Source organism: Octopus bimaculoides, chromosome 8 (genome assembly GCF_046866305.1).
Source record: "Octopus bimaculoides isolate indiv1 chromosome 8, ASM4686630v1, whole genome shotgun sequence".
Classification (NCBI taxonomy): Eukaryota; Metazoa; Mollusca; class Cephalopoda; order Octopoda; family Octopodidae; genus Octopus; species Octopus bimaculoides.
Genome location: NC_142935.1, coordinates 52,876,396 through 52,886,395, shown reverse-complemented (window position 1 = coordinate 52,886,395; position 10,000 = coordinate 52,876,396). Strand labels below are relative to the sequence as shown.

Sequence of the window (10,000 nt, the reverse complement as noted above, 5' to 3'; positions counted from 1 at the left end):
TAAAGGAATAAGGAGATGAAGAAAGAGAAGTAAAAGAAGGATAAAAGTTCACAATTCAACTTTCCGATCATGTAGAAGTAAGTCCGTAAGTCCTTAGATGCAATCCTACGTAAATCCATGTAGGTTAAAGTCCTGATAGCGTAAATATCTAGAAATAGACACGAACATATCAACCTTCAATTACAGAATGGCAGCAGAGGTGGTTGTTATGGGTTAAAATTTTGAGAGCTTCTTTTAAGCGGAGTCCACAAATGGAGTGCTGGCTCTGATATAGGATACCAGAGTCTATTATAGCCCAAGAAAGTTTATATTGTATTTTCCCATTAATTAGATGGCGTACGTGGCTGGCTTGTGATGTAGAATTGCTATTCTCTTTATATTTAAACGAGTTCAAATGTGCATAATATCTTTGTTTGAAAGATGTGGTAGATCCAGTGTAGTAGCTATAGGAGTTATTTATTATGATGTGAACGGTGCATTGGTATACGATGTTGAATCGTCTGCAATGGGCTTGCAGCGAGCAGTCTGTCCCAGATCTGCAGTTGCAGAGAGATGAGGTAGTGTTGGTAGTGGCTATGGTAGTATTAGGTGAATCGTTCGTGATACTGCTGTTATCATTTCTGTCATTTCTACTATCAATATCAATGTCAGCGTTACTAATATTATTATTATTATCATTATTATTATTATTATTATTATTATTATTATTATTATTATTATTATGAACAATATTTCGACATCTTGCGTGTCTTCCACTGGTTCAAAAAATAAATTTGTCAATCTACTTCATTCAGCAGCATCACCACTATCATCATCATCATATTTTGAACCAGTGGAAGACACGCAAGATGTCGAAATATTGTTCACGAGATAGCAAATGGCACTCTTCTTTTAATTTTGACTCTATATCTTGAGGAGGAGTTACCTCAATCCTTTCTATATTATTATTACTACTACTACTACTACTACTACTACTACTACTACTAGTATTATTATTGTTAGTAGTAGTAGTAGTAGTAGTAGTAGTAATAGTAGTAGTAGTAGTAGTTGTAGTAGTAGTAGTAGTAGCAGCAGCAGCAGCAGCGGCAGTAGTAGCATTATTAATAGTAGTGTTGGTATTAGCAGCGGTAGTGGAGGTGGTATTAGTGATGTTATTATTGCAACTATGTCGTCATTTCATTAATCTATACCCTTCTCCTTTTCCCTATTTGTCTCCGATGACGGAATATCCCATACTTTGGGACAATCCAGAAACAGCTGTAAGACTATGAATTTTTTTCCAATAATTATAACGCATATCACCTGAGATGTTTGCTTTGCCTTAACGCTTGTTGTCCTCTTTAACAATTATATGTGTGTGTGTGTGTGTGTGTGTGTGTGTGTGTGTGTGTGTGTGTGTGTGTGTGTGTGTGTGTGTGTAAACAATCATATATATGCGTGTATGGGTGCGTATATGTATTTATGGATATATGGATGAATGGATGGATATTTGTACGTATGTATATATGTATGTAAGTATGTATGCATAAAGTTGTCAGGAACTGGTAATATAGTACCAATTAAACAAGTTATGGCATTGAATATTCAATCTATGACAACACTTCTTGATTGAGCTCTTTATTTCCCCGCCTTTCATGTCTTCTTCTTTCTTCTCTCCCACACACTCAACGCCGCTTGACGGACTAACAGAAGATCATAAACATTCATAGCAAACATGAATAAGTTTTAATGTTTAGATGAATGCGTGTGAGTATGTGTGTGCGTGTATGTATGTATGCTTTCATGCGTGCATATATATGTATTTGCACTCACTGTCTCTCTTTCTTTCCCTCTCTCTCTCTTTCCCCCTCTCTCTCTTCCCCCCCCCTCTCTCTCTCTCTTTCTCTCTCTCACACACACACACACACTCACACATACATACGTATGTATATATGAGTGTATGTATGTATATGTGTGTGTGTATGTCTGTGTGTAGAAAGTGTTTCAGTCGAAAAAATCGATCCCAGTACTTATTGTGTGTGTGTGTGTGTGTGTGTGTGTGTGTGTGTGTGTGTGTGTGTGTGTGTGTGTGTGTGTGTGTTTTAAAGCCTAGTACTTATTCTATCGTTCTCTTTGCTGAACCACTAAGTTACGGGGGTCGTAAACGCTCCAACACTTGTCGTCAATCGGTGATGGGGGACAAACAGACACAAAGACACACACACACACACACACACACACACACACACACACACACACACACACACACACACACACACACACACAAACACACGGATACATACATACATATACAGTAGCGGCCATAATATAAGGGTCAATAAGAACAAGTGTATTGAAATATTTATTATACAAGCTTAACAAAACGTTGAGACTAAATATTTTACATATGTTTAGATAAATTTAATATCTATCTTTCGTGAAAATTTCAAGCGAATGGAATAAATATTTTGTAAATTATGAGGAAATAAAGAATTAGTCTTCCAAACTGCAACGGCCAAAAGTTAAGGGTTACTTTATGAAGCGGTGCAGCAAAATCCGAAAGTTTGAATTAGTAACCACGAGGAAACCTTCATCTAACATTACATGTCAGTCTTGACCTGAAAAATAAGGTTCTAAATGAAGAGAAGCAAAAAAGAGTCTCCAGAGTCAAGAACAGCGGAGAAAATTTGTCGATGCTTATACTCCATAAGGAGTCAAGGGCTTTAAGTAAGTTGCTATCGACTTGAAGAAGCGAACGGCTGAGCTGGCTGAGTCACTAGCGCACCGCGCAAAATGCTCATCAGTTCTTCTATCTTTATGTTCTGAGTTCAAATTCCGACGAGGTCGACTTTACTTTTCATCCTTTCGAGGTCGATAAAATAAGTACCAGTTTAACACTGTAGTCGATATAATCGATTTACCCCTTCCCCCGAAATTGCTGGCCATGCGCAAAAGTTTTATTTCAATAAAAATTAGCAGTATCGTAAAAATTAGCAGTATGAGAACTAGCCTCATAACTAGCACAAAACATATACGGGACATAGAAAACATACAAGCGCTATAGACTGAACTCTTCACATTCGCTATGCTGTTACTTCCATTGCATTATGTTATGCAGGCCCAGTTAAGAATGATTAAAGAGAGAATGCTTAAATTCCAGCCCCGCCCCATAAAAATAAAAGGAGAGAAGAAAGAATCTTGGGAAAACCAGTGGTGGTCTTCGACGGTAAATGTTATTTTGTTATTTAGCAACGTTTGTAAACTGGGTTAAGTGTTCGTATCTCCGTGGTGAGAGGAGAATGCTCAGGTTTCGGGTTAAGCTCTTTGCCCGAATGAATATTAAGATAAAAGAGTGAGCTACGAGAAAGTATATTTAGGATGGAATCTCGAACGATTGAAAGCAAAAGTGAAGTGCTTTCAAGTCACGCTGATGTATTTTTCCACCGTAAACACTCACTCACTCTCTCACTCACTCCCTTGCACACACACACACACACACACACACACACACACACACATACACACACACACACACACACACACGCACACACACACACACACACAGAGTTAAATTCTAAGGGAATATAGACACAAAGTACAAGTATAAAGTGATAATTAAAAAAGAATTTGAGTCTCCAATGGGATATATATATATGAGTGGGGAACAAGATGACACTGCCTGATGAATTGGTGGGGTTGTGTAATAATATTAATTTACGTAATATTATGCATTATTGAATAAATGACCATGCTACGGAAACGCTTGCTGCATAAAACTGAGGTGTCCATTCTTGTTCTTTTAATATATATACCCACCTCTTCGAAACGCCGGTGTTAAAACGGGGGTAGCTGATGAAGGAAAATGTTCTCTATGTGGCTTGTGTGTTTTCTGTACTCTGGTTATTATTATTTTCTTGTCTACGTTTTGTTTGCAATGTCCTGTACCCAGATATGCACCTATATATACAGGTAGATGCAGGTATGCACATACCTGTACGTATATATGCATATACTCATTTATTATTTGTTTATATATATATATATATATATATATATATATATATATATATATATATATAAAACAAGTAAAATAGCTTGTTTGAAAATCTCTGTAAGAGGTGAAAGTAGTAGCTGTACTTGTACTGAGAAGTATTGTTTATCGCCACATCAATATGGCTGTTCGGTGTTACCACAGTTTTTAACCTCAGATGGGCCTCTTGGGGTTAAAAATCTTGAGGTTGAAAACGGTAGTAACGTCGAACAGCCATATTGGTGTGGCGATAAGCATTACGTCCCTCTCCCCACCCTCTCTCACACACACACACACACACACACACACACACACACACACACACACACACACACACACACACACACACACACACACACACACACACATATATATATATATATATATATATATATATATATACAGGGTGCGGTGAATAAACTGTCGTCTAAATGACGCAAAAATGAAAATAATACTGACATCTCATTTTAACAGATATATTCACCAAAATTACATAAAAATACCTTGAAATACTAAATAGTAAATATATTCGATAAAACTACCATTAGCTTCAATCACGGTTTCCGTGTTTCAGTTGGTGAATGCAGCCATAATCCTTGCTTTTAGTTCATCTTTGGTGTTACAAGGAGTTTTGTTGGTTTTTTTGCCCAACTACGCCCTACACATAATAATGAAGGATAGTTAGGTGACACGATATTAAGAAATTGTCTGATTAGGTTCTCCTGCTTGTGTAGCATGGTGCAGAGTCCAGTTACCAGACCTAGAGTCTTCCAGCAGCCACCCTCTTCATCCAGGACAGCTCTACCTCCTCCAGGCACTTGATGTAGGTCTCTGTGTTGAGTCTGAGGCCGTGTGTGAAAATGAATGGATGCATAACATCGCCATCACTAGTGATCACTCCAAACACCATGATGTTGACTGGATGTTTGATTTTTATCACTCTTGGCACATGTCCTCAGATTGCACTGTTCTCAGATTGACACCAAAACACTCTGAAATGGTCTATTGGAGCTTCAGGCACGAATGTCAAGCAGTACAGCATGTCGTTCCCAAATTTCTGGCAGAGTGAATTGCGTCATGGTGCAATTTTCTGTTTTTCTCACAGACGGTACCCAGCTGACCCTACTATGCTGTGTAGTCGACAAAATAAAGAACCAACAATGTGCCTGCGCGAAATTAAAAATATAAAATGGAGACAATTTACCCATCGCACCCTGTATATGTGTGTGTATACGACAACGCTTCTCAATTTTTGTCTACTCGCAAGGCTTTTGTCGGCCCAGGCCTGTAGAGGAGACCCTGTATATGTGTACGTGTGTGTTTGTGTGTATGTTTGTGTATATGTGTGTGTGCGTGTGTGTGTTTGTGTCTGTATTTGTCTCTCACCACTGCTAGACAACTGATGTTGGTATGGTTACATTCCCGTAACTTAGCGGTTCAGTAAAAATAACCGATAGAATAAGTACGAGGCTTACAAAAAAAAAAATAAAATAAAATAAGTATTAGGTTCAATTCATTCAGATAAAAATTCTTCAAAGCGGTGCCCTAGCATTGCCGCAGTCTAATTTTTGAAAAAAGTAGGAAAAAAATGATAAAAGATTACTCTGAACATATGAAACAAGATCTAATTAAAAGTCTGCAAACGAGTATGGACGTTTAGGACAGACTCATAAAACTGCTTTGGACAGGCAAAGCGTGAACACGCACACACGCACACACACACACACACACACACACATCGTCATCGTGATCATGATCATCATGATCATCATGATCATCATGATCATCATGATCATCATGATCATCATGATCATCATGATCATCATCACATCATCAACAGCAGCAGCAACAGCAGCAGCAGAGGCAACAAAACAGAAACGTCATTATCATCATCATCACCACCACCACCACCATCATCATCATCATCATCATCATCATCATCATCATCATCATCATCCGCCTCATCGTTGTCGTCACCGCTGCCGGCATTACCTTTGCTGTGATGCTGTTCTCATATGATTTGATATCATCACACACACACACACACACACACACACACACACACACACACACACACACACACACACACACACACACACAGAAAATATGCCCATATAAAATGCATTTGTCTTTTTGTTTTGTTTTCACTAATATAACTTATATAAGAAATAAAAACAACACTTTTTGTCCAAATTACCATTTTTATTTTAATCAATATAATTACATTGTATGGCTACAGCGTATTCTCAATGGAATCGATTTTACTTTTCGCCAATTATCTACATCCCTACGTTTCATCATCATCAATTTCTTCTCGTTATTATAAGATAATCTTCTGATCCTTCAAATGTATTTGTAATACCTAATGTTTTTTTAAGCCTTCCTGCTATCATACAAGAATCAGTAGATATCTTTGCTTCCTTTATCCGTGATATAATTTGTTGTGGACAGAGAAAACTTCTTGATTTTGTCAGAAGCAGTAAACTCATAGCTGTGATTAGTCATCTATTCGGAATATCTGTAATGTAAATCATTGAAATTGTATAAGTTTGTCTTCCATAGTAGACATTTGTTGACATTATGGCTCTCCAAGAACGTACACAAGAGCCTTGTCTAAGCGTCATCATATCTTTATAACCAAAATCACTGCAATCAGAGTAAAAAGAAAACCGTCATCGTCAACATCGTCGTCGTATATATATATATATATATATATATATATGTCTGGTCTTCGAAACGTCTAGATAGAATAGAGACAGCTGATGAAGGGATATTCCAAGGGGCTTTCCGTTTTCCTATGTGTTCGTTCCGTTGTCTGTAGTTTATTGTTCTAACGTCCTGTACCCTGATATGCATGTATATACACATGTAGATGTAAGTATGTACATATATGTGTGTATACATGTATATATATTCTTTGTATTATTATATATATATATATATATATATATATATATATATATATATATATATATGTATATATATATATATATATATATATATATATATATATATATATATATATATATATATATATATATATATATATATATATATATATATATATATATATATATATATATATATATATACGTAGGCACAGGTATGGCTGTGTGGTAAGTAGCTTGCTTATCAGCCACATGGTTCCGGGTTCAGTCCCACTGCGTGGCACCTTGGGCAAGTGTCTTTTACTATTGCCTTGGGCCGACTAAAGCCTTGTGAGTGGATTTGGTAGATGGAAACTGAAAGAAGCCTGACGTGTATATGTGTGCGTGTGTGCGTGTGTGTATGTTTGTGTGTCTGTGTTTGTACCCCCACCATCGTTTGACAACCGATGTTGGTGTGTTTACATCACCGTAACCTAGCGGTTCGGCAAAAAGAAACCGATAGGATAAGTACTAGGCTTAGAAAGAATAAGTCGTGGGGGTCGATTTGTTCGACTAAAGGCAGTGCTCCAACATGACCGCAGTCAAATGGCTGAAACATAAAAGAGGATTAGAAAAACAGTCGACAACTGATGAAGGGTTGTTCGTTATGTTGCTTGTCTTGTTTTCCATTTGTTTCTTTCGTTGTTTGGAAAAAGAGTTCATATTCCATGTATTCGTATTTCGTATCTCATGTTTTCGTATTTTATGTTGCTTACGTTCTGTGACATCCTGTGCCCACATATGCATATGTATATACGTATATATGTAAGTATGTACATATACGTATGTATATATGCATATATATATATTGTTTATATTACATATATAGATATATGCATGTATGTATGTATGTGCATATATGTGTATGTGTGTGTGTATATGTTTATATGTATACATACATGTGTGTATATATATGTTATATATGCATATATAGATATGAATATGTATGTATGTATGTATGTATGCTTGCATGTATAAGTCAGTAATGAACGGAAGTCCGCAATATATCCGCTTTCTTTCACATATACATTCTGTTTCTCACACATACACACATATACACACTGACACGCACACGCACACACTTACACATATATACACACCTGTATATATACGCAACGCACACACACGTAAATATACACATACATATATATATATATATATATATGCACGCGCACACACACATACACACATATGCAGAGGAAGACAGAAAACAGAGAGGGAGAGCGAGAATGAGAGAGAGAGAGAGAAAGAGAGAGAGAAAGAGAGAGAGGGAGAGAGAGGGAGACAGAGAGACAGAGAGAGAGAGGAGGAGAGAGGGAGAGAAAGAGAGGGAGAGAGAGGGAGAGAGAGGGAGAGAGAGAGGTAGAGAGAGAGGTAGAGAGAGACACAGAGAGAGAGGGAGGGAGAGAGAGAGAGAGAGAGAGAGAGAGAGAGAGAGAGAGAGAGAGAGAGAGAGAGAGATGGAGGGAGGAGTTTCAATCCACTTGACTTACAGACAGAAATGCAATGTGACATAGAAAAGAAAGAATACTTCCGAAACAAATAATACAAAAAAACAAAAAAAGGATTATTTTGTTTATTATTTCCCTGTTATTCCCCGGATTATCTGAAGTGATGTGAGAAAGAAAGCTTAATCAGAACGAGGGTTTGAGAAACCTCACGCTGAGTCTTACACTCCCTCTTCCAGCTGGCTTCTGCCCACCCAGAAGACAGGCAGAACGCCTCCGCCCACTGTTGAGTTTACCACCACCACCATTTCTTCCTCCTCCTTCTCGTTCTTCTTCTCGACCTCCTTCTCTTCCCCCTCCTATACACAATACTTCTTTTTTTCGACTCCCTGTTGCCGCTTCTGTTATCATACATACATACATACACACAAACGCGCGCACATAGGAATATATCTATAGATACACACACACAAAAGTGCGTGCACACACATAAAAATACATATATAATTACATACACACACACACACACACACACACACACTCACACACATGTATATGTGTATATACTTTGATACTTTGATAGGTTTCGGCCTGTATTGGCCCAGGCCATGTCTAAATTAATAGCACCACCTGGCAGAGTCATCGAAATCAGGATTCGGACAATATGGCCCACTCAAGTAGAGAGTTATAGTTTACGGAGACACATCCGGTTGTAGGAGGTTCATCTGGGATTTCTTGAAGGTATTTGTCCAAAGACTTCTTGAACTTTATGGAGTCTATTTCTGCTTTAATGTGTTTTAGTGTAACTGTGCCGTATTGTTGTTGTGAGATGCGAATGCGATCTACGTTGTGGGCGGATAGCAAAGGACACAAGCCTAGGGTGTATCTTAAAGGTGATGCCAACATCATTTGAACACTGCTGATGGAATATTTTCCACATAATGCAGATGATGTAGCACTCATGGCGAGGTTGGGGTGAATAAAGCTTGAGCTTTTCTAGTCGATCCCCATAGTCAAGGCATGTCATGACATATATCTTTTTTGTAATTGACCTTTGAGGTGCTTCAACTTTCATGGTACTTCGTTTCGTGTGGGGAGACCACAGTGACCAGCAGTATTCAAGGTGGGATCGGGCAAAAGTGGAGAAGAGAAGGATAATGGTGTGGATGTCTCTCGACTGAAAAGTACTGAGAATCCAGGAACACATTCAGCGGGCCATGTCAACTTTGCTGTTTATATGAGCGTCCCAGCTTATGTTTTTGTCCACAATTACTCCCAGGTCTTTGATGTTGTTGGATGCCATGGGAGTTTCACCTGAAGGAAGAGAGTATGAGAGTTTTAGGGTATCCTTTTTACCGAAGTGGATTAACTCGAATTTGTCCTCGTTCAGCAGCATATTGTTCCTTCCCGCCAATTCGGTGACAGCCAGTAAGTCTGACTGAAGGCATGTCCGGTCACTCACTTCATTGATGAGATTCTGGAGCTTGGAATCATCTGCAAAGAATCTTTATGTTGTTGTACTTGATGATGTCAGCAATATATGGAGAGTTAAATTCTGTGATTGACATAGAATTAATATGCAGTGTACAGTAATATATTAGTATCCGTCCGTCCGT

General features: G+C 38.0%; 1 long non-coding RNA gene across 1 annotated transcript in view; it reads right to left on the bottom strand.

The window, feature by feature from the left end:
- Positions 1 to 6,190: 6,190 nt before the first annotated feature.
- LOC149134404 (uncharacterized) overlaps positions 6,191 to 10,000 on the bottom strand; it is a 46,214-nt gene continuing 42,404 nt past the window's right edge. Inside the window, exon 2 of the long non-coding RNA XR_016242896.1 lies at positions 6,191 to 6,527. This is a non-coding gene — a long non-coding RNA (uncharacterized LOC149134404). The remainder of the gene's footprint in view (positions 6,528 to 10,000) is intronic.